Below are 25067 nucleotides of genomic sequence, written 5' to 3'. Positions count from 1 at the left end.
GCATGGCCTGAGGGTTTTTCCATGTGAAAGGTGCACACTTGGGGCTTGCTAAGATTGGCATTCAGGAACCATGTGTTGTAATATTTTCCAGGTATACTCAGAGAGACAATTAGAATGCGCTCAATGTCCTCAAATCTTTCTGATTGGGTGATGATACAAAGATCTGCATAAATGAATCTTCGCATGTCTGTGTGAACATTACACAGCAAGGCTGATAGAATCATGGGGCAATCCATTCTGGTGAGCGTGCTGTTGACTTTTTTGACCATCCACCTCAACAAAAAAAAGTCTGTCCTCAAGCAGGGAGGAGATGACCTGGACCATCTTGCTATTTCTCAGAGTTCTTGCCAATTGTGCACTAGGGTTCACAGTTTCATCAGCAGCTGACAGATGAACAAGATTCTAAACCATTTTAGATGTCTTGAGTTAGGTTTGCAACTTTGCCATAGCATGAATATCCTAAGCAGAAACCAGCTTGGTCATCAGTCAGCTACCCTTCCACTATTGGTGATATTCTACTAATTATAATCCTCTCATATGGCTTGTAGGTTGAGCAATGTATGGATATTGGGTGGTAGCTCTTTGCAGAGCTCTTTTATGTGATTTGAGTAGTGCAGCCACTTGTCTGCTCCACAGCCTGGGTATCTACGTTGTCTCCATGCAAGAGTTAAAGAAGACAAGCAGCCACTTCTATATTCCTGTCCCAAAGGAATAATAATTAGACCCGCCATCAAGTCCAGTTGCCTTTCCATATTTCAGTTTCATGTATTTGTTTTCTTGCACAGGAGAACAAGTAAATGAAACTGAAACCTTATTGCTTAACGGCTGACCCTTTTTCTTGGTAACATTTTAGTGCTGTTTATAGCAGTGGAATATCACATTCGTAATTTTGGCTCTGTTCCAAGCTGAGAGTTCACAAAATAAACCCCCCTGAAGACTGATGATTGGTTCTTTTGAGGATGAACATGCTATAACTAATGTAATAAATATATATTTAGACAACTATAAAAATTGCTCTAAGAAGCTAATGGAAACTATTTTTCAGCCAAGTAGAAAAGTTGTGGTCTTAAAAATAGGTATGCAGATTTTGTCATTTTGTTCTTCTGTGTCTTTGTGCAACTGAAGAACTTTATTCATACTGAGATTCCTTCAATCAGCATTTTCTTTTGCAGTCTAGTATATTTTTAAAATGTTGCACACAAGTAACAGAAGCGAGAATGTGCATACACAAACTTCCGCTCCAAAGATCAGTGCAGTGGGGTGCTAAACCAAAACAGATTTTGAGAGAAAAGTCTGTATTGGCTTTACTGGGACAGAAGAGAGAGAAGGACCACACATCTAGCAAAGAAATAAAAGCTGGAGATATATATTCAGTGGAATACAGGTTTGACTTGTCTGAAATGTAGTAGGACTGTGGCAGAGTAGCCTAGGAACTTGCTGAGGAGTGGACAGAACTAGTCAGTAGTGTGGGTTTTCTCATAATTGAACTCTACATCTAGCCACCTTTGCTCTTTATATTCATACTGTCAGCGTAGTGTGTTGGAAGGGTAGAAAGTTCAAAGTTTAACTTAGTAAATTTACTAATTTTTACTTGCAAGAATGTAATGTGAAGCGGCCAAAACCATTCCAAGTTACTTAGTGTGTCTTCCAATTGCCTTGCATTTTAGAATAGTCTGCTGCTGCTTAATCATTCCTTCATTTACGATTTGTAATTAGTTGTATTTATAAATATTATACTAGTGTGTCCATTTAAAATTATTTTTTCCAAATATAATTGTTAGCTTAACATTTGAGCAAAGGAGGAAAATCCTTTAACCCAGTGGTTCTCAAACTTTTGTACTGGTGACCCCTTTCACCCAGCTAGCCTCTGAGTGCGACCCCCCCCCCCCCCATAAATTAAAAACACTTAAAAAAATATTTAACACTGTTATAAATGCTGGAGGTGAAGCAGGGTTTGGGGTGGAGGCTGACAGCACGCAACCCCCCACATAATAACCCCACGACCCCCAGTTTGAGAACCCCTGCTTAACTATTTATATGTGTGTACTGTAATGCTTCAGAATGATTGCTTGCTTTTATCGGAAAGCCTAGTGATAAGTGTTGCATAATACAGAATTGGTTCCGAAATAAGGAAATAATCATTCTGTATTGCTTCTCTGTGTCCCTATCCACGTACAGGGAAGAATTCCAAAGTAAATGATCAAACTGCCTCTTTCTGCCAACAGTTGTGTGGAAAGACAAAGTCCTCTTCTACCTAAAGATTTTTCTTCATGTAGTTGTGTTTAAATCTCACAAGAATAGTGGCTCCTGGGAAAAAGCTAGGAGCAATATAGAACTGTGTTTCTATTTTTATCTCCAGATACTTAAGAATGCTCTTCCTCTTGCTTCATTGGCCTTGGTTACAATAATCCAAAGCAGTGTCATCAAAATTTATGCTGCTTGAGCTAAATTCCCTTCTGTTCCACTGGTCTAACTGCAGATTTTGGTCTTCCTTGTATTATTCAGAAATTGGCTACAGTCAGTATTAAGATGAAACAAACTATAGACTTTTCTAAAAGATAATTGATAATGACTTCATAAGGAAACTTGAAGTTTCACTTGTCTGGTATTAACTTTTCACCTCCTAGACTTTGTACAGTGTGGTCATGTGAGTGAGTGAATCTTGCCACTTTCCTTTTAAGTTCTTTAATGTCTTCAGCTGTTTGGTCACACCCTTATTAGTAATAAGAAAATCTTTGTCACTGGTTTTGGTGGCCTATGTAACATAAAGATAGTCATTTCATCTGCTTTCCACGTGTCCCACCACAAGTGGAATCCTTGTTACCAATCTTGACAGAGACCAAGGATAAAATAAGTACAGGAGACTGATCTCCCATCTTAGCTCAGAATGGATCATGGGTCTGTTCCAATATGGAAATTCCACTTGCCTGTCTGACAAATGCCAACTCAAAATCCCCATAATGCACCCTGTCAAAGACCTGTGCCATAAGTATTGGATCGTTTCATAACAGGGATGCTTTAGAAGATTTAATTGGTTATTTTACCTTTGTTACCACCACTCAGTTTAACATTCTGGGGCAGAGGGTAGCTCCCCCTGTATCTATCCACCATTTCTCTGTTTCAGTGCAGTGTCCCCCATGTTTCCAGCATAGGGTGGTGAGGATGTTGATGAAAGCCTCTTCTCTTCTGTACCCTCTAACAGCAAGCATCAATTAATATAAATCAAAATGATGGATTTATTTACACACTTTTTTTTGTTTAGATTTGCATGATACCTGATACATCTAGCTAAGGCTGTAAGTACTTGTATCATGAAGTCATCATCACTTTCCTCTAGATCTTCTTGGAAGCACCTGTGTCTTAGATCTCTTCAGGATTTATAGGGATTGGCCACTTACTTTGTAGAGCTACCCCTCCCCCCACCGATGCTTGATTACTTGCATTCATCAGTATATTTGCTTTTTTAGGCTTGACAGTTTGCACAAGAATGTAATTCTTTTATTGTAGGTACCAAGTACAACCACCTAAGCCAGGACTCTGCTAGTAAGATTCCTACTTTTGTTATTGAAATAACTTTTTTTCTTTCTATTTTATACCCCATTCCACCTTTACTCCTATTCCTCCTTGTTCTCCTTCCATCACCCATAGGATTGATTGTCTTTCTTGATTTGGGCCACTACCTCCTTTCCTTGGTTGTCTTCATCTGTGTTCCTTTTCTGTTCTGGAGCTTTCCTGGTGTGTGTTATGGCTATTGTATGGCTTCAGATTTTAAGTGTTTTGGTTGTGGCTAAACTATTTTGAACTTTCTTCTATTAAACAGGTTTATTCTGACGTTTAAAAAGTAGAATGGGGACAGAAAAGTGTGTGTGTGTATATATATTAGGGCTGTCGATTAATCACCTTTAACTCACACGATTAACTCGAAAAAATTAAATTAGAATACCAATTGAAATTTATTAAATATTTTGGATGTTTTTCTACAATTTCATATATATTGTATTCTGTGGTGTAATTGAAATACAAATATATATTTTTCATTACAAATATTTACACTGTAAAAATGATAAAAGAAATAATATTTTTCAATTCACCTCATACAAGTACTGTAGTGCAGTCTTTGTCGTGAAAGTGCAATTTACAAATGTAGATGTTGTTGTTACATAACTGCATTCAAAAACAAAATAATGTAAAACTTCAGAGCCTACAAGTCCACTTAGTCTTACTTCTTGTTCAGCCAATCACTAAGACAAATAAATTTGTTTACATTTACGGAGATACTGCTGCTTGCTTCTTCTTTACAATGTCACCAGAAAGTGAAAACACCATTTATATGGCACTCTTGTAACCGGCATTGTAAAGTATTTACATGCCAGATATGCTAAACATTCGTATGCCTGTTCATTTTTCGGTCACCATTCCAGAGAACATGCTTATGACGCTCGTTAAAAAAATGATGTGTTAATTAAATTTGTGACTGAACTCCTTGGAGGAGAATTGTATGTCCCGTGCTCTGTTTTACCTGCATTCTGCCATGTATTTCATGTTATAGCAGTCTTGGATGATGATCCAGCACATGTTGCTCATTTTAAGGACATTTTCACTGCAGATTTGACAAAACGCAAAGAAGGTATCAATGTGAGTTTTCTAAAGATAACTACAGCGTTCAAGCCAAGGTTTAATAATCTGAAGTGCCTTCCAAAATCTGAGGGATGAGGTATGGAGAATGCTTTCAGAAGTCTGAAAAGAGCAACACTCTGATGTGGAAACTACAAAACCCAAATCACCAAAAAGAAAATCAACCTTTTGCTGGTGGCATCTGACTCAGATAATGAAAACGAACATGCGTCAATCCACATTGCTTGGATTGTAATCGAGCAGAACTTGTCATTGGCATGAACGCATGTCCTCTGGAATGGTGGTTGAAGCATGAAGGGACGTATTTATGTGCCAGATGCGCTGAAGATTCATATCTTGCGACAGCGGCTACAACAGCGCCATGAGAATGCCTGTTCTCACTTTCAGGTGACATTGTAAACAAGAAGCGGGCAACATTATCTCCTGCAAAGGTAAACAAACTTGTTTTAGCGATTGGCTGAACAAGAAGTAGGACTGAGTGGACCCGTAGGCGCTGAAGTTTTACCTTAATTTGTTTTTGAGTGCATTTTTTTGTATATAATTCTACATTTGTAAGTTCAACTTTCATGATAAAGAGATTGCACTACAGTACTTGTATGAGGTGAATTGAAAAATACTATTTCTTTTGTTTTTTACAGTACAAATACTTGTAATTAAAAATATAAAGTGGGTCCTGTATACTTTGTATTCTGTTGTAATTGAAATCAGTATATTTGAAAATGTAGAAAACATCCAAAAATATTTAAATAAATGGTATTCTATGATTGTTTAACAGTGCAATTAGTCATGATTAATTTTTTTAATCGCTTGACAGCCCTTATATATAGTAAAAAAAATAAATAAAGGCTTTTTCATTTTAATTTTTCACAAGTGTATATCAATGAAATACTAAAACATTTTAAACAGCTTGTGATATGATATTAAGCATGTTTTGTCTTGATTGTTGGTAATATTTTTGGTCTTGTCCCTTGCAGTGCACTTGAAGATCTGCTGATGTCTCCTGGGAAATCTAAACTCTAAATAGCAACATTTCTACTAATGCATCATATTTCCCATTTTCTTACTATTAAGGACATTTTTATGAGAACAAATTATTGTAGTCTGAGTGTTAATATGTATGTCTATCACCTTAAGTCATAATCAGGGATCCTAGTTTTTTGTGATTTAACCCCTCCCCCCCCCCAATTCCTCTGTTAAAGCATAAAAATCCATGTTTTTCCACAATTAAAATGAAACGCTGAATTTTAGTTTCCTTAGTCACAATATATATATCTATATCTATGTATATAGATAGATAGATATCAGTTGAACATGTTTTATTGATATATTTACAATTTTAAGGAAGTTTGAAGCCTCCCAGTGCCATCAGTCGTTATAATAAAATTAATAGAATGAACCACACACAGTGCATTGTTTTTTGCTGTTGTCGGCCATGCTGTTTTAGCCTCCTTGTTTTTGTTAGTTTTCATTCAGTTTAGTGCTTTCCATATGTTCTACAGTTGCCTGCCTTCAAACATAATCTACAGAACAGCATATTACCATCAACATGAAATTTGACCTCACCAAACTCAGTGATATGGTCTTTAGGGGTGATTTTTAAAAATATTATTTTTTATCTTTTTTTTTAACAGTGCAGATGTTTGTAATAAAATAATATAAAATGGGCACTGTACACATTGTATTCTGTGTTGTAATTGAAATCAATATATTTGAAAATGTAGAAAAAAATCAAAATATTTATATAAATTTAAATTATTCTATTGTTTAGCAGTGCGATTAATCGTGACTATTTTTTAATCTAGTTAATTTGTTTTGCGTTGCTCGCATGCATTAACTGAGATTATTGGCATCCCTAATATTTTTATTTTTTCACAAAATATAAAAACCACACATTCTCTGTAAAAACACAAATCCCTTGTTTTTCCATGGCAAACTGATTTATAGAATCCCCAGTCATAATCCTCTTCTTGGCAGCACAGTTAGTTGTTGTGGAGGAATTTGATATTACTTATAAAGGGACTGTGACTTGCTTCAGGAACTTAAATATCACAGTGATGGCTGCCTTCAAATATTTTTGATAAAGATGACTGAAGAAAAATGGAGAAGAAAATAGAATACATCACATGTCTGAATCATCTCTAAATAGAACATTTTTTCATGCAGCACTAATGACCGAAGGTGTGCTCTAAATAACACACCCATGGTGGCATCTTATTTATGCAACCGGTGATATCTTTCAGGCTGAGTTAGCATGTACTTTCTGATCACCTGACAATGCTTGAATACCTTAATTGCCTACAGTTAAAAAAAACTGCATAATATGACCAGATGGAGCAGCAACTGCACGCTTGCCTTGTAGTCTCAGTTTAAAAAACAGCCACATCAGGGTGTGCATTCCTAGACCATTACTGTGTATCTTGGGTGTATTATATTTGACAAGGACTTTGGCCCTATGCACTAATGGCTCACTCACACATGGCTTAGTATTATAAAAATTACAAAACATGGCTTGTTGCACTGTAGCTTAAATTCATAAGTATTTTTTAAATCACTGTATGAGGAAAAATAACTTATAGAAACATTGGACCTTAATATTTTGAGTTGCCTTTTTTTTTTTAAGCTGTGCTTTAATGTTAATCTGTCCCTTATACAAGGAGAGGATCTAGAACGGGGTGGGCAAACTTTTTTGCCCAAGGGCCACATCTGGGTATGGAAATTGTATGGCTGGCCATGAATGCTCATGAAATTGGGGGTGGGGGGGTGCCGGCTGTTGAATTCAGGGTGTGGGAGGGTGCTCTGGTCAGGGGGTTGGAGGGGGGGGGTGAAGGCTCCGGCGGCAGGGGTGGGGGCTGGGGAATGAGGGGTTGGGGGTGCAGGTGGGTACTCTGGGCTGGGACCGAGGGGTTTAGAGGGCGGGAGGGGGATTTGGGCAGGGGGTTGGGGCACGGGAGGGGATCGGGGTGCAGGCTCCTGGCAGCACTTACCTCAAGCAGCTCCCAGAATCAGCGGCATGTTTCCCCCCTCCAGCTTCTGCCTGGCCAGACAGCTCGGCGCACTGCCCGGTCCGCAGGTGTCACCCCTGCAGCTCCCATTAGCCACAGTTCCTGGTCAATGGGAGCTGCGGGGGTGGTGCTTGGGGCAGTATACGGAGCCTCCTGGCTGCCCTTACCCATAGGAGCCAGAGGGGGGACATGGTGCTGCTTCTGGGAGCTGCATGGAGCGGGGCAAGCCCCAGATCCTGCTCCCTGGCAAGAGCTCAAGGGCCATATTAAAATGTCCGAAGGACCTGATGTGGCCCCCGGGCCGTAGTTTGTCCACCTCTGATCTAGAAATTCACTCTTAGAGAGGCCTCAGCTGTTGCCAGGGATAAAGGAAAGAAAGGAAGTGCCTGCATGGAATTGAAGAACATGAAGAGTAGCTAAAAATGATTGTTCACCTTATTCGCTAATCTGGTTTAGGAAACTGATTCTTCTAAAAGGAGAATGTTGTTTAAAAGGATCAGAGTTCTCTCTCTCATTTCATGGTTAGATTTGAACGTTTTAGGTTTGGACTTTGAGCAAGGTGATATAGTCTGCATCAGAGGACTCTAGCTCATTCCTGCCATAGAAATAAAAATGAATGTTAGAGAGGGCTAAACTAACTTTTAAACAAATTAAAAGAACAGTCTTAAAATTGAAAAAAAATTCCCTATTGATTAGGTTTCAGCCATACATTCACTGACTGGTAGTGGACAATTATTCTGACAGCAAAAAGGCCCGAAGAGCTTTTTGAAGTGTGGTTTTGGATGATATTGGTCAAGTGTTATATTCTAATATAAAGTACATTGGTGGTCTTAATCAAATACCTATTATATAAGCATTCACAGGGGAAAAACTGCCAGTTGTTGTTGGACCTTTGTTTGACAGCCTGAAGAGAGACAAAGATTGAAAGAACTACCCTTTCATCCTTAAGAGTGTGGTCCTTCTAGACCAGGGGTCGGCAACCGATGGCATGTGCGCCAAAGGCGGCACACGAGCTGATTTACTGTGGCATGCTGCTGCCGGCCTGGGGTCCCCCTCGCCGGCCCCGCTTAGCCCGCTGCCGGCCTGGATGGACGGAACCCCTGGCCGGCAGCGGGCTGAGTGGGGCCAGTGACCAGGACCCCGGCCGGCAGGGGCCGGCGAATGGAACCCTTTTTCGCCTTCCTCCGCAGCATGGGGCAGGGATCACTAGCAGGAGGGTCTCAGCCGATTGAAGTCACTAAAACACAGGACTGGGGACTTCAACGGTAGAGTACAGGGAAGGGTCTTGCGGCATGCAGGGGGTCAGACCAGATGATCATAATGGTCCCTTCTGACCTTAATGTCTATGAGTCTATGAGTCTATGAACCCCAGACCGGCAGTGGGCTGAGCTGCTCAGCCCACTGCCGGCCTGGGGTTCCGGCCACCGGTCCGCTCAGCCCGCTGCCAGTCTGGGGTTCCATCTGCTGCCCCTGTAAATGTAAAATTTATTACTGGCACACAAAACCTTAAATTACTGTGAATAAATGAAGACTTGGCACACTACTTCTGAAAGGTTGCCGACCCCTGTTCTAGACAAAAACTGAGCCACTCTTTTGGGGTAAGATGTGGGGAAAAGAGCAAATAACGTGCCCTAGGAACACACTAGATATGGTTCCTAATCCTGGTTCAGTCACTGTTAATGTCTATGGATAGCTTTTTTTTAACCCTCACCATCACCACTGTTTTGGTAAATCCACTGTATAGAAACCTTGGAGAACTGAGCTAGTTTTTGCTACAATCAGAAAACTGTCTAAACTTGATAGAGGAATGTACAGGGTGCACCTTCACTCCTGTCTTCTTGCAATGCAGAAACTGCACTGATTGTGCATTCATAGTGCCATTTACTGGAGTTCCCTCCACAAACACCACTACAATCTCCATGCATCAGACTATTTTCCATATCTTTTGTGCTTTTAGCCTTCTTTTCAGTACCAGAGAGGAGCAGAAGTGTCCCTTCACTGATGCCTCTGAGACTGGGCTCAGCTAGCCCTGTTCCTCACTCCCCTTGCATTTCCTTCTTGTGCCTCTATCCTTCTGGGCTGATGGGCTAACTGACTCTTTCTTTCACCCATCCTGATTATCTAATTACCTCAGACATCTTACTGTGGGAGAGCTAATTGGTGTCCAAGTGATCCGAGTGCAAGCTCACCTGTTCACTCCCCTGCACGTTGTCATAAGGCAATAGTGATGTTTTGCAGGGCAGTGCTTTTTTTTAAAAAAAAGTAACATGCTGCTGTAAGTCAATTTGGAAGTGGGTTAAGTATTTCAGTTTAAGTGGTGGGATAAACCTATATACAAGACAATTTGCATATGAACTCATGTCAGTTTCTGCCAGGAAAAAAAAAAAGAATTACACTGGTGCAACTTTCCATTATAGACAAAGCATTGATTGTTGCATTATCAAAGGTCCTGACCCGAATGAGTGGTGGGATTTGCAGTGACATGTTAGTGCAGGAAACTTAGTAGGCCTAGAATTTGGGAATGGATGGGGGTGCTGCAAGAATTGTTTTCGGATAACTAACGTTGAACATTGGAGGTTATTTGACAGAAGCCCATACTTACACTTAAAATGACTACTCCATTTACCCTCACCTAGCTGCTTCTCTCTTTACCCTTACTGGAGGATCAGTGGTTGATTTGCCAGAGGGAGTGAAGGACATGAAACAGGTATTTCAAAATCAATAGGGCACCAACATTAAAATTACACTTTTATCTGAAATGTTCTGTGTACTATTACGTACAAATGAGAAATGCTTGTTTAAATTGTGGTTTTGACAACTTTGTATAGTCATTTTCTCTTCTGTTTGTGCAAGTCTTTTCATATAGTAACCGGAGTGAGATCTTTAATAATAAAAAAATTGAAACCAAAAATATTAACAGGAGGACTTTGGGACAAGTCAGTCAATATATCCACTACACGCTGTCTCAGACATACTTCTGTTCTGTGTACAACTTGCATGATTTTTGACCCATATGTTAAAGCTTGTACACTTGAATGCTAGAATTCTGCCTTCTTCATTTTGCCTTACTTCAGTACAGGAGGATCTTGTAATAATTTCAGAACAATAAAAACGTTCCCAATTGATGTTCCAAAAATGGAAAGAATGTGAAAACATGGTTATAGACCTTGTATGTAAAACTGGTATGTTTTATTTCACTACAGAATAATAGTTAATATAATGAATGGTTAGTATCATTAATATGGTTCCCCTGATTCAAAAGATTAAATTTTAACTGATGACAATATTGATTTACAAATTATGCATACCATTTGTTGTTTGGTGCTTTATTCTTAATGAATTACATTAGATGTGATGGGAGAGGAGGAAGTGGTACTTCAGTCAATTTCTACCCATAATCCCAATGTTTCTGTTAAATTGCTCAGCAGTGCAGTTGTTAAACCTAAAAATTGTTTAAATGTTAAAAGTTAAAGATAGAGGGGAATATTTTCAAAAGGGCCTAAGGGTTAGATTCAAAAATAGACTTAAGTACCTAACTACCACTTTAGGCCTCTAAGTCCAACATTTAGATGCCACTGAGATCCACAAACCCATGCTCAACTGCTGCCTTACCCTGGAGATGCCTAAATTCTCTAGGCGACAAAGCTTCCATTGGTAGGCATGCACAAAACCATTTAAGTCTTGACACTGCCAAACTGCTCAGCATCCTAACTCAGGCCTAAGACTGGCAAAATTGTCAAACAAGGCATTCCTCGCATATCTCACTTGTGGGGCCCTCACACAAAAGACAGCTGGGGGTGACCAGATTAGAATATTCTGTGTGGGTGCAGGGGAGGAAAGAAGGGGTCTTGTCTCAGCATACTCAACATCCCAGTGGTTAGGGCACTTACCTGGGATGTGGGAGACCTGTTTTCAGATTCCCACTCTGCTTTGATTTGGAGCATGGACTTGACTTTCTCTCCCATATCCCAGATGAGTGCTCTAACCTCCAGGTTATTGGGTATTCTGATGTTGGTCTCTCTGACTCTTCTTCTTCCACTATTCATTGGGCCAAAGTGGGGGAGCATGTGTGACTATATCCTGGGGGTTAGGTACTCACCCAGGTTGTAGGAGACTCTTGCTCCAAATCTGGCACCGTGGGGATTTGAAAACAGGTCTCCTTCATTCTGAGTGTGTGTCTTGACTGTTGGGTTATTAGCTATACTTGGCTGGAGGCCTGTTTTTTTCCCCTGAGATAGAGCTGACCTGTCTTAGGCACCTGAGCAGAGATAAGTGCCTCACTCCAGCCTGGAATTAGGTGCTTAATGGTTTTTTCAGGGGTGGGGCCTAGACCCCTCCTGTCTTCTCAGAATTTCCTACTGGCTAGTTTACATGGGTCCCCATTAGCATGCTGGCTTCCATGAATCCTGTTCTTAGGCACCAGACTCTCCCCATGCTTTGTATAGGGAACCTGAGCACCTACCCAAGGGCTGAAAATTCCACCGGGCAGCAAGGCATCTAAAAATTAGGTGTTACAATGTTTAGCATTGCACCAAAGCACCTTTGTGGTTCTAAACCTAAGTGACTTAAGCTCATAAGTCCCAACTTTACCCATAGTCAACTTGAAGAGTAGGTCTAGAAAGTTATGTGATCTGGATTTACCCAAGAGTAAGATAATAAGAAGGGAGTTAAAGTCAAATTAGTGTCTGAATAGAAACATGAAAACAAAAGCTGGAGAAGAACCTTAATGCTCCACAAAATGTGCAACATAGCTAAAGGATGCAGGGATTAATAGGAACTGGTTCAATTCTCTGTATAATCAAGAAGAAATTAGGGTTCCTCCAAATGTCTCAAATTTTAGTTTGTGTTGCTTTGAAATATGTAATATTGGAAATATAAGCTAAAAATAAATTAAGTGAAAATGATACACTGTATACTTGTATGTTGAGAGCATGATCGTGCTCCCCCCTGAAGTCGATATGAATGTTATTGGGAGTAGGGTGTAGGCACTATGTTGTTTGCTATTAATTGTATGTAATCTTGTGCAATCATGTATAGGCCTGGACATTTATTCACACAGATTTTCATCTTTTGGAGTCTGCAGCCAGCCAATTATTTCCTCCTATGTCACCTACAGTCCTCAAAGTTGGCATCAGAATGTGGCCCAGAAAGGCTGACAGTTTTTCCACTGGGGATCTAGCTAGTGCTTCTAAATTCATTTTCTGTGTTCTGGGGTTCACAACCCAGAAGCATGCAAAAACTAGTCCTTTCAGTGACCGCTTAAAACAGACTTCACTGTATATTGAAAGTAAGATTGTATTCAATTAAACAAAATACTGTGGTCAGTGGAGTAGAGTTAGTTTGTATGGCTTGTAACTGAAATTCCTTGATTTTGTGCTTGTAAAATTTCAACTTTAATAGTTCAGTAATAGGGTCTCCACATTTAGCACCTTGGAATATAGTGTAAGTGCCTGGCAGGTTTGATGTCAATTATGACCTGTCAGCTTGTAGAAATATTTGAACTTGGCAATTTTTTATTTTATTTTATTTTATTTTTTTTGGTTCTGCTCCTTGGTTCATAAGGTTTAGTGTTATAGTGATACTACAGGTAAGGCTGAGGTGACACTTCTAAAATATTATTTTTTTGACTGCTTATAACTGTTGTGTGTAATATCCTCTGGAGGGGGATGATGCAAATTTAAAGTCACCATTTTCATCTGATTTAACTCCTTGTTTGGCCCCCATTACCATAATATCTAAGTGTCTCAAATCTTTTATGTATTTATTCACACACCACTTTTCTGAGTTAGGGAAGTTATCTCCATTTTACAGATAGGGAGCTGAGGCTTAGAGAAACTAAGTGACTCACCCAGAAGCAGGGAAATGAACCTGACTCGCACGCTAGCACCCTAACCTGGACTATCCTTTCTCTCTTATTTAGGAGAAGATTCTTAAGAAGCAAAATCAAACATCTTATTTACAGATATAATTATATAGTGAGATTGCTTCTGGCATAAACAAAAGAACTCGCTCATCCATCTGTCTGACCCCTTTATGTTTAGTCAACTGCAGCATTTGCAATTGATTATGTTATGCTAGCAGTTGAGTTGTGAATATAATTGTCGATGGACCATCGGAATAGGTATGGACTGAAACACAGTACTATATTTAAAAAACGTATTATGAATTAATTCCTTCTGAAAGCTGCTCTGTCGACGAAAGTCTGGAGACTAAATTTTCTAAAAATATGTTTAGCATGGACAGCAGCAGTGTAAGCTTGCCTGCGTTACTCTGCCCATATGCTGCAGTTGTGATCTGGAGAGATCAGTTCTAGAACAAACAGGGCATAGATTGAATTAATTGACCAGTTATGTAACCAAAAAAAAATCTACATTTGTAAGTTGCACTTTCACAATAAAGAGATTACGCTACCGTACTTGCATGAGGTGAATTGAAAAAATTTTTAATCACTTTTACAATGCAAATATTTGTAACCAAAATAATAATATAAAGTGAGCACTGTATATTTTGTATTGTAATTGAAATCAATATATTTGAAAATGTAGGGGGGGGAATCCAAACTGCAATTAATCGCAATTAATTTTTTTAAGTTAATCACGTGAGTTAACTGTGATTAGATCAAAAGTTCTACTTCAAACTCTCTTCCCCACCACATTTCTTGTGTGGTATCGTGAGCCCACTTGTTACTATTTCCAAAAACAGTCAGAATTTATCTTGGCTTGGCCTTCAGCTGAAATTTTTAATTTCTCATATTGACTAAAATACTTCCAGGGATCCAGAATCTTCCTGCCAAACTATCTGCTACAGGCATCAGAACTGCATTTCATCCACTTTGTCACCTACGTCGACTTTCCTATTTCAGAATATACTTCTGGAATTTCCTTCCTGGTATTCAGGATGTTCTGTGAAGTCTTTGAACCTCATCCCACGCTAGGCCATGCGTTGTCTTGATCACTCTGCATTGCTATGTAGGCCTCTGTTCCTTACGTGTCTCTCCTTAGTCAGAGACTGCTCTCTTCATTTGTGATGCCCATCTCATGCTTTTTCTTTGCCATGGAATCCTTTTTCTTCATTGCACCTCATTTTAAAATCTCTCGTTTGTTTACAAATGACACTTTTCCTAATACTGTATTAGGGACATCATGATTAAAGAAAGAAACTTGTATATAAAATACATTTTGTCTACATGCACTTAATTTTTGTGTGTACTAGTTTTGAAGCCTTTTAATTTTGATTTTCATTTCATGATACAAAATGGAAAGTATTATTCAGATGGACATGAAAATTACCTCTAAAACTGTCAAACAAGAGCTCATGAGGAATGCTTATTAAATCTAAAAGACTTCTGGTTGCAAATAATTATTTATAGCAGCATGTTACAAATAGATGCTAATAAGGACCTTGAGTGGAATTTCTAAATTATCAGGTGGTAAGATCTAATTTCCTTGATGTACGTAGTTTCCATTAACTTTAATGAGACTTGCACTGGGGGGCGGGAATACACAAAAAGTATGAAATAGTTCATGAGAAAACTATATAGCAGTTCAGAAGGCTAAGGACACCAATATGAAGAACTTTGTGGTTGGTCGGTCTGTCTTAATGTTAACACAGACTGTTTCCTCATGTATTGAGGAATTTATGCTGTTGTGTGTGTCAGAGCTGATATCTGACTACTATTGTGTTCTTTATTATCTCTTCTGATGTCCTCATGAGCTTGACCTGTGTACTGAATGCGTATTGTGTGAAATGAGAAAAGCCTCATTTAAAGATCACCTTTTATAAAATGTAAAGGTACCAGAAGCTCCAGCAATTTGGAGGGTGATCTCACTGTGTTCTGCCCAAAAATATAATGGGGTCCCTTTCAGGGTTAAATCAGTTTTCATCAACTTTTCCCTTTATACTTCAATTAGGATGTAAAGAAAGGTGCATTCTCATTGGTTGATGTAACCATTAAAATATGTTGATTTACCACTAAATTGAGCCTTTACACCGGATTTGTACATTTTTTTGTTACCTGGGGAGGTACAACCCTATTAATTATATATATTTAAACAATTATATGGATTAATATTTTCATATTCTAATTAATTATACCTTTTTAGCATGTTAGAAAATTGTGAATGATATATTGTTTATTTACTAGATAATTAACTTTTTGCTCATGATTTGTGTCAAGCTGCATTAGGATGGTAACTCGAATTTAATTAAATACACAACAGCATATACAACTTAATTTTATTAAACAAAACAAACCCTTAATGCGGTATCTGACCGGTTGTGCCATATTAATATAGCTTGACCTCGAAAGTTAAATGTTTTCCTTCTGATTCTTTCTTTATATAGAACACGCAACGCTTTTGATAAAGGCTTGTGGATTCAGCATATTTACTTTTTATGTAAATGTTTTAAAAGGTTATAAGAAATTTAGGCCTTAACATAGTTTTGTATTAAATTCAGATTCAATTTTAAACTCGTTCATTTGTAAAAAGATTTTATTTATTTATTTATCCATCCACCCTGATCCCTTTTTCTTCCCCACACCTTCTGGTAGGGAGAAAGGTTCCAGTAGGGTCTTATCCATCTCAGTGCACCAGAACAGATTTGTTTCTTGGTCCATTCTTTCTCTGATGTCCATTACCCCTGCCAATAGACTTTCAGTGTTTGGTGGTTTTCCAGTCTGGTTGTAAACGTCTCATGCCATCTAAGTGGGAACCATGTCAATGATCTAACATATCTCACTGCCACAGTTTCCTTGATACTCAGCCCAAATGCCACTCTTGTTTTCATCCTATTGTTTTTAATTTATGCCAAAAATTTCAAATTATGTGCACATTATTTTAAAATTATGCCAATTTTATTTGTAAATACATAAATGTGGCTCCAGCATGGCAGTGGGGAACACAGGCCACTGACTGCATTGAGGTGGGAGATCACCCTGAAGCCCCCACCTCCCCCAGTACGAGGACTTGGCAGTGAGGCTGCACCCAACCCTGACACAGTACAAGGGCTGGGCCTGCCCCAGAAACACCCCTCAGTACCAGGCACACCAGGTGTGGGTGGGCAGGCTCAGCCCAGCAGGATCCAAGTGTGGAGGGGCTTAGGGTGGGAAGATCCAGGTGTGGGGTGAGAGGTTTCTGTGTTTGCAGTCTGGGTGCAGGTGGCTCAGTGGGAGATCTGGATGCACAGGAGCTCGTTGGGGGAGTTCCCGGTGCAGGGGCAACGGGACTGTAGGGGATCCAGGTGAAGGCGGTTGGGACTCGGGGGGAGGGGGTCTGGGTGTTGGGAGATGGGGCTTGGCGGGGGGTCTGGGTGCTGGAGGAGTGGGGCTTGATGAGTTAGGGGTCCAGGTGCAGCTGGTTAGGGATCAATGGGGGGGGGACATACTCGGCGGAGAGGTCCAGGTGTAGGGGGGTAGGGTTTCTCAGGGTGAGGGTTCGATGGGCCTGCTTAACAGGGAAGCCCCAGCTGCTGCCAAGGGGATGCGGCATGCCAGGCTCCCGCTCCTCCCCCCACCCCCTGCGATTTCCCCTATCTCCTTTTCTTCTCCATCCCCCTCTCTCCACTCCCACATTCGCCTTCCCCTGCCCTATTCCACCCACTCTTCTTCCCCTCACCCCACCCATTTCTTCCACCCTCCCCCCCCCCTTACCCAGCCTCACCGCGGTCACTCACTGTTGCACAAAAAACAGGAAGGCTCCCAACTGGGGTGGTCGCGTCTGGGCTGCTGCCCAGCTGGTGCTATTCCGCGGCGGCCCCAGAGTGGGGACAGCAGGCCCCATCCCCCCTGTCCTGCTTGGGTCCCACAAGGGAACAAATGGGCCTGGGCTGCCAATGCCTCCGCCCCGGGGCCGCCCGCGGGATTGCACCAAACAAGGAAATATCGGGACAGTCCCGATAAAATCGGGACGTCTGGTCACCCTACTCCCAACACACAGGAGGGGAGCACGACTGGCACTAGGAACCAGGAGGTGGCGTTCAGCTGCAGAGTCAGCGGAGCCCAGACACAGCCTCCTTCAGCTAGGCAGCTCTGCGCATGTCTCACCTCTGTTTGGGAGTGGGGAGCAATCTGATTTATGCTATTGGATTTGCCAGGGGCGGTAAGAAGAAGGATTGAAGGAAGAAAGACTATTTAGATGTTGTAAACCTCATGGCAAATCCCAAAGGGACGTGGCCTCCTTGCAGACCATGCCACCTGGGTCGACCTCTGTTTAGGTCCTTAAGGTGTTCAGTCTGGATATTTTCAGTTTGTCCATCACTGGCAATCTTATTGTGCCACGGCCTCCTTTGGTGCCCACATTATTGCCGGTAGTGTAGTGGCATTCCTTGGTGTAAACACTTCAGAATTTGTTGATCTTCCATTCTAATAATATGTCCATACCAAGAAAGCCATCAAACCAAACTAATACTGATAGAGACAATTGCTAGGTTTGGCTTTGAATATCCTTATTTCTGATCTTGTCCTGCCTCATAACATGGAGCAGCTTATGAAGATGGTGAGAGTCAAAAACATCAATCCAGTATTCTTCAGCCTTCCTCAGCACCCATATTTCACTTTTGTACAACAGCACTTGTATGCATGTGGATCTATAGATCTGCAGCTTTGTGATAAGCTTGATGTCACAGCATCCCCACAGATGCTGCTGAAACATGACAGAGGCTGCTGTTATACAAGCAACCACATCTTTAGAGCATCCTCCAGTACTGTCTGTGATACTGCTCATTATTCAGAAGTACTGCCATGCAATTTGGTAGTTACAGTATGTCTGTAGCAATAAGAAAATGAGTTATAAGAAAACAATCTAGGCTATGGCTTCTCTTTCCCTATTCCAGCAAACATTATATCTCACCCTTAATTATAAATTTTGTTGTAGGGTGGGAGTTCATCTTCAGTATATGGAAATAAATAGGCTGCATTTTTAATGTTTTTTGTTGTGAAACGGCAAACCAATCTAAGGTTGTTTATGTAATATCACTTATAAGAAGGGGATTAAAAAAAGACAAATTTATTTAACCATCAAGACATACATGCCTTAGAATAATCATGTGATCGCATTATTGTAACCATAGTCCTTCCTCTTGCCTTTCTCCATTTTTGTCCATTTATAACCTTTTTGTTGTGTTCTGAATTTAGATAATCCCTGACCTGGAAAACACAACAATCTCTTAACTTTAGAGACAATGTATTTTTCCCTGCTTTTTTTTTAATTTTATTTTTTTAAAGATACAAAGGTCCAGACTTTAAAGGAATCTAGAACACTGAGCATTGCAGTGACTGATTGACTTAGGTGCCTAAGTCACTTTTGAAAATGAAACTTTGTCTCCTACATTAGTTAGAAGTTGCTTTGTTCAGCATTGCAATGCTCAAATACCTTTTAAAAATCTGGGTCGAAATTCCCAACTCTGCTAGATCTGTGGTTGCACAAAGGCCTTTGTAATTGGAAAATTTAGATTTGCCCTTCCTATTGATTTTTTTTCTATGGCTGTAAAGCGATTTTAAAAAATTAATCACATGGTTAAAAAAATATTTTTGGATGTTTTCTACATTTTCAAATATATTGATTTCAATTACAACACAGAATGCAAAGTGTACAGTGCTCACTTTATTTTTGATTCCAAGTATTTGCACTGTAAAAAAACAAAAGAAATAGTATTTTTCAATTCACCTAATACAAGTACTGTAGTGCAATGTCTTTATCATGAAAGTTGAACTTACAAATGTAGAATTATGTATAAACAAAACTGAACTTAAAAACAAAAACACTGTAAAACTTCAGAGCCTACAAGTCCACTCAGTCCTACTTCTTGTTCAGCCAATCGCTAAAACAAACAAGTTTGTTTACATTTGCAGGAGATAATCCTGCCTGCTTCTTGTTTATAATGTCACCTGAAATGTCGATGACCTTTCGGGGTCCCTTCCAGTTCTAGGAGATAGGATATCTCCATATATTATTATTATTATTATAAAGTGAGAACAGGCTTTCTCATGGCACTGTTGTAGCCAGCGTCACAAGACATTTATGTAATAGATATGAATCTTTAGCACATGTCCCTTCACGCTTCAATCACCATTCTAGAGAACATGCGTCCATACGGATGACGGGTTCTGCTCGATAACAATCCAAAGCAGTGCAGACCGACGCATGTTCATTTTCATTATCTGAGTCAGATGCCACCAGCAGAAGGTTGATTTTCTTTTTGGTGGTTCGGGTTCTGCAGTTTCTGCAGTGGAGTGTTGCTCTTTTAAGACTTTTGAAAGCATGCTCCGCACCTCATCTCTCTCCAGGTTCTTAAACTTTGGGTTGAGTGCTGTAGCTATCTTTAGAAATCTCACATTGATACCTTCTTTTCGTTTTGTCAAATCTGCAATGAAAGTGTTCTTAAAATGAACAAAGTGCTGGGTCATCATCCAAGACTGCTGGAATAACATGAAATATGTGGTAGAATGCAGGGTTTTTTTTAACCAGCGCCATCAGCATGCAAGCATGTCTTCTGGAATGGTGGCTGAAGCGTGAATGGGCATAAGAATGTTTAGCATATCTGGCACATAAATACCTTGCAGCATCGGCTACAAAAGTGCCATGCAAATGTCTGTTCTCACGTTCTGGTGACATAAATAAGAAGCGAGCAGCATTATCTCCTGTAAATGTAAACAATCTTTTTTGTCTTAGCGATTGGCTGAACAAGAAGTATGACTGAGTGGACTTGTAGCCTCTGAAGCTTTACATTGTTTTGGTTTTGAGTGCAGTTACCTGACAAAAAAAAATCTACATTTGTAAGTTGCACTTTCACAACAAAGACATTGCACTACAGTGTTTGTATGAGGTGAATTGAAAAATACTATTTCTTTTGTTTATCATTTTTACCGTGCAAATGTTTATAATAAAAATAATACACTGATTTCAGTTACAACACAGAATACAATATATATGAAAATGTTGAAAACATCCAAAATATTTAATAAATTTAAATTGCTATTCTATTCTTTAACAGTGCGATTGAAACAGCAGTTAATCACAATTAATTTTTTAATCGTGATTAATTTTTTTTGAGTTAATCGCGTGAGTTAACTGCGATTAATCGGCAGCCCTAATTTTTTCCACTTAAAAAATTGTACAAGAATCTAGTCTCTAAGGCATATTGCTATAACATATAATATTGTAAGTCTGGTTCTGCCTTTAGTTATTCTGAAACAATGCCCAGAATTAAGTAAAGCTGTTCATTTTGAAAGCTGTGAAGTCTTCAACTAACACTTTATTGTAGTGTTCTGGAGATACTGTATTGACGTTTGAGAGGACACTTGCATTATAAACGGTTGTTTCTCCGAGCACTTGGAACATCTTGAGAAAATTACTTATTGGGCTGAAACTGTTGTGCTTGGTAGGGCTTCAAGTGTACATACCAAGATGCACATGTGGAGCACCACAGGTGTGTAGGAAAGCAGAATGAAGCTGCATTCCTCTATTTGAATGTGAGCCAATATGAGAGTAACCACTAAAAGGCTTTTTTTTTAATGGAAATTTGTAAGGAGAACACTGTCAGATTAGTGTTCTAAAATGAATGTCAGTTGTTACTAATAACACCTAAACTCTTAGTTTTGATTAGCATACATCACTTGTGCTGGCTCTTTACTCTTTTTTGCACTTTGCTCATCTTAGAAAATGAAATAGCTTAGTAATCAGTTTTCTTTTAACTTATGCATTTGCACAATGGTGTAAAAGATGGTTTGCAAAAACTAGAGGGGAATTCAGACCAATGAGTTTTCACTTTAAAAATTCATGAAAACCTTTCTATCAGTGCTTATTATAGCAAGCTTAACTACGGTAAGCTGGGGGTAACTGAAGACACAAATGTAATGGCATAAACACCAATACAAAATTCTCTATACATACAGATTATGGTTTCTGTGGGCCCATGACTTCAAATTTCTTGCCTGTCTTTTTCATTTAAAATTGCAGTAACCTTGCACTAAGTTGTTCTGTATTCATGGTAAAATCCTGTTTCCAATCGCTTTTCTATTTGTTGTGCAGATTTTTTCCTAAAACTAGGCCCGTCACCTGAGAATTTAAAAGTTTTACTTTTCAAACACAGTTTTTACATTTCCCTGAGACGTTGGATCTAATGAAGCAAGCCTTACTTATAGAGTTAGTCGTTACAAATTTCAACAAAACATCTTGCCAGAGTTTGCTGATTTGTCAGACGAAGTATTCCACGTAACCCTGTTGATTTTGATGAGATTCCACTGCAAACCTGTCTGCCTGGTTTTTGGCCAGCTTGCCCACACAACTTCCGCCAGGTGCTACTTCAGCACCAGGGCAGCCCGCTGAGCAGCCTACTCTGGAAATGGGGCTCCCAATAGATCTGGACAAAAACCTGTAATTCCTTTTTCATGGAGAATTCTGAAAATTTTTGGTTGTTCTTAAAGTGCTTATCCATGTATATTCCACTGTTGGTGCACATTTACCCCCAAGCACTTGTTTATTGTTTGTCATCCATGTCAGTTGAGGTCGCACCTATGTCTTGAGTGTCCTCATGCCTCCCATTTTGAGCCTCTAGTTGCATGTTCTCTAATCCATCTGTTGATCAATACAGCCTTTTTAGTAGCAATAATATCTGCTAGGAGGGTGAGGAAGATACAAGCACTCTCGGTAGGACCTCCATGCACAGAATTTCATAAAGACAGGGGGACCTTGATATCTCACCCAGAGTTCTTGCCAGATGTAGCCCCTGACTTCTATCACAGTCAGGTAATACGTCTGCCTGTCTTCTTTCCCAAGTCACATTCCAGCAAAGGGGAGCTAAGCATCACATTTTCCATGTACTTTGGGCACTTGCCTTCTACTTTGACAGGACCTGAGCCATTTTTGATATCCTCTAGATAGGATGAAAGGTCAGGCACAAAGACTTTATTAGATTTCTATCTGCATTAAATATGGCTCTGATTTAGCCAACAAGTCCAGAATACGGACCCTGGACTTCAGAAAAGCAGACTTTGACTCCCTCAGGGAACAGATGGGCAGGATCCCCTGGGAGAAAAACATGAAGAGCAAAGGGGTCCAGGAGAGCTGGCTGTATTTTAAAGAATCCTTATTGCGGTTGCAGGAACAAACTATCCCGATGTGTAGAAAGAATAGTAAATATGGCAGGCGACCAACTTGGCTAAACAGTGAAATCATTGCTGATCTTAAACGCAAAAAAGAAGCTTACAAGAAGTGGAAGATTGGACAAATGACCAGGGAGGAGTATAAAAATATTGCTTAGGCATGCAGGAGTGAAATCAGGAAGGCCAAATCACACTTGGAGTTGCAGCTAGCAAGAGATGTTAAGAGTAACAAGAAGGGTTTCTTCAGGTATGTTAGCAACAAGAAGAAAGTCAAGGAAAGTGTGGGCCCCTTACTGAATGAGGGAGGCAACCTAGTGACAGAGGATGTGGAAAAAGCTAATGTACTCAATGCATTTTTTGCCTCTGTCTTCACGAACAAGGTCAGCTCCCAGACTGCTGCACTGGGCAGCACAATATGGGGAGAAGGTGACCAGTCCTCTGTGGAGAAAGAAGTGGTTCGGGACTATTTAGAAAAACTGGACGTGCACAAGTCCATGGGGCCGGATGCACTGCATCCGATGATGCTAAAGGAGTTGGTGGATGAGATTGCAGAGCCATTAGCCATTATTTTTGAAAACTCATGGTGATCGGGGGAGGTCCCGGATGACTGGAAAAAGGCTAATGTAGTGCCCATCTTTAATAAAGGGAAGGAGGAGGATCCGGGGAACTTCAGGTCAGTCAGCCTCACCTCAGTCGCTGGAAAAATCATGGAGCAGGTCCTCAAGGAATCAATTATGAAACACTTAGAGAAGAGGAAAGTGATCAGGAACAGTCAGCATGGATTCACCAAGGGCAAGTCATGCCTGACTAACCTAGTTGCCTTCTATGATGAGATAACTGGCTCTGTGGATGAGGGGAAAGCAGTGGATGTGTTATTCCTTGACTTTAGCAAAGCTTTTGATACGGTCTCCCACAGTATTTTTGCCGCCAAGTTTAAAGAAGTATGGGCTGGATGAATGGACTGTAAGGTGGATAGAAAGCTGGCTAGATTGTCGGGCTCAACAGGTAGTGATCAATGGCTCCATGTCTAGTTGGCAGCCGGTTTCAAGTGGAGTGCCCCAAGGGTCGGTCCTGGGGCCGGTTTTGTTTAATATCTTTATTAATGATCTGGAGGATGGTGTGGACTGCACTCTCAGCAAGTTTACAGATGACACTAAACTAGGAGGCGTGGTAGATACACTAGAGGGTAGGGATCAGATACAGAGGGACCTAGACAAATTAGAGGATTGGGCCAAAAAAAACCTGATGAGGTTCAACAAGGACAAGTGCAGAGTCCTGCATTTATGACGGAAGAATCCCATGCACTGCTACAGACTAGGGACCGAATGGCTAGGTAGCAGTTCTGCAGAAAAGGACCTAGGGGTCACAGTGGACGAGAAGCTGGATATGAGTCAACAGTGTGCTCTTGTTGCCAAGAAGGCTAACGGCATTTTGGGCTGTATAAGTAGGGGCATTGCCAGCAAATCGAGGAACGTGATCGTTCCCCTTTATTCGACATTGGTGAGGCCTCATCTAGAATACTGTGTCCAGTTTTGGGCCCCACACTACAAGAAGGATGTGGAAAAATTGGAAAAAGTCCAGCGGGGGGCAACAAAAATGATTAGGGGTCTGGAGCACATGACTTATGGGTAGAGGCTGAGGAAACTGGGATTGTTTAGTCTCCAGAAGAGAAGAGTGAGGGGGGGATTTGATAGCAGCCTTCAACTACCTGAAGGGGGGTTCCAAAGAGGATGGAGCTCGGCTGTTCTCAGTGGTGGCAGATGACAGATCAAGGAGCAATGGTCTCAAGTTGCAGTGGGGGAGGTCCAGGTTGGATATTAGGAAACACTATTTCACTAGGAGGGTGGTGAAGCACTGGAATGCGTTACGTAGGGAGGTGGTGGAGTCTCCTTCCTTGGAGGTTTTTAAGGCCCGGCTTGACAAGGGGGGTTGGACTAGATGACCTCTTGAGGTCCCTTCTAACCCTGATATTCTATGAACAAAGACCCTCCATTGAGTGTTACAGCTCATTCCACAAGAGTTCAAGCAGCTTCTGAAGCTCTTTGATGGGTGTTCCAACACTGGAGATGTAGGACAGGTACTTGTGATTCAGTATGTATGTTCACCCAACATCACTCCATAATAGCAGCATCGAGATCTGATGCTAACTCTTTCATGGCTTTCTCACAGTCATTGTTCAGGTAGACTCCTGTCACCCACTACTTACGATCTAGGTTGCTGCTTGAGTTAAAAGCAGCGGAATATAATGTGGATAAGCACTTGAATGAATGGTGGTCCATATGTATTTTGTGACATGCCCTCCTTCCCTGCTAATAGAGTCCTAAAACACA

The 25067-nt window shown here is 40.4% G+C and overlaps 1 protein-coding gene across 1 annotated transcript in view; it reads left to right on the top strand.

The window, feature by feature from the left end:
* The window catches only part of ETNK1 (ethanolamine kinase 1), a 57624-nt gene that overhangs the window by 5666 nt on the left and 26891 nt on the right, over positions 1-25067 (top strand). The gene's annotated exons all lie outside the window — the stretch shown is intronic.

This window comes from Trachemys scripta, chromosome 1 (genome assembly GCF_013100865.1).
Source record: "Trachemys scripta elegans isolate TJP31775 chromosome 1, CAS_Tse_1.0, whole genome shotgun sequence".
Classification (NCBI taxonomy): domain Eukaryota; kingdom Metazoa; phylum Chordata; order Testudines; family Emydidae; genus Trachemys; species Trachemys scripta.
The sequence above is the reverse complement of the archived record's forward strand: the minus strand, read 5'-3'. Positions and strand labels throughout refer to the sequence as shown.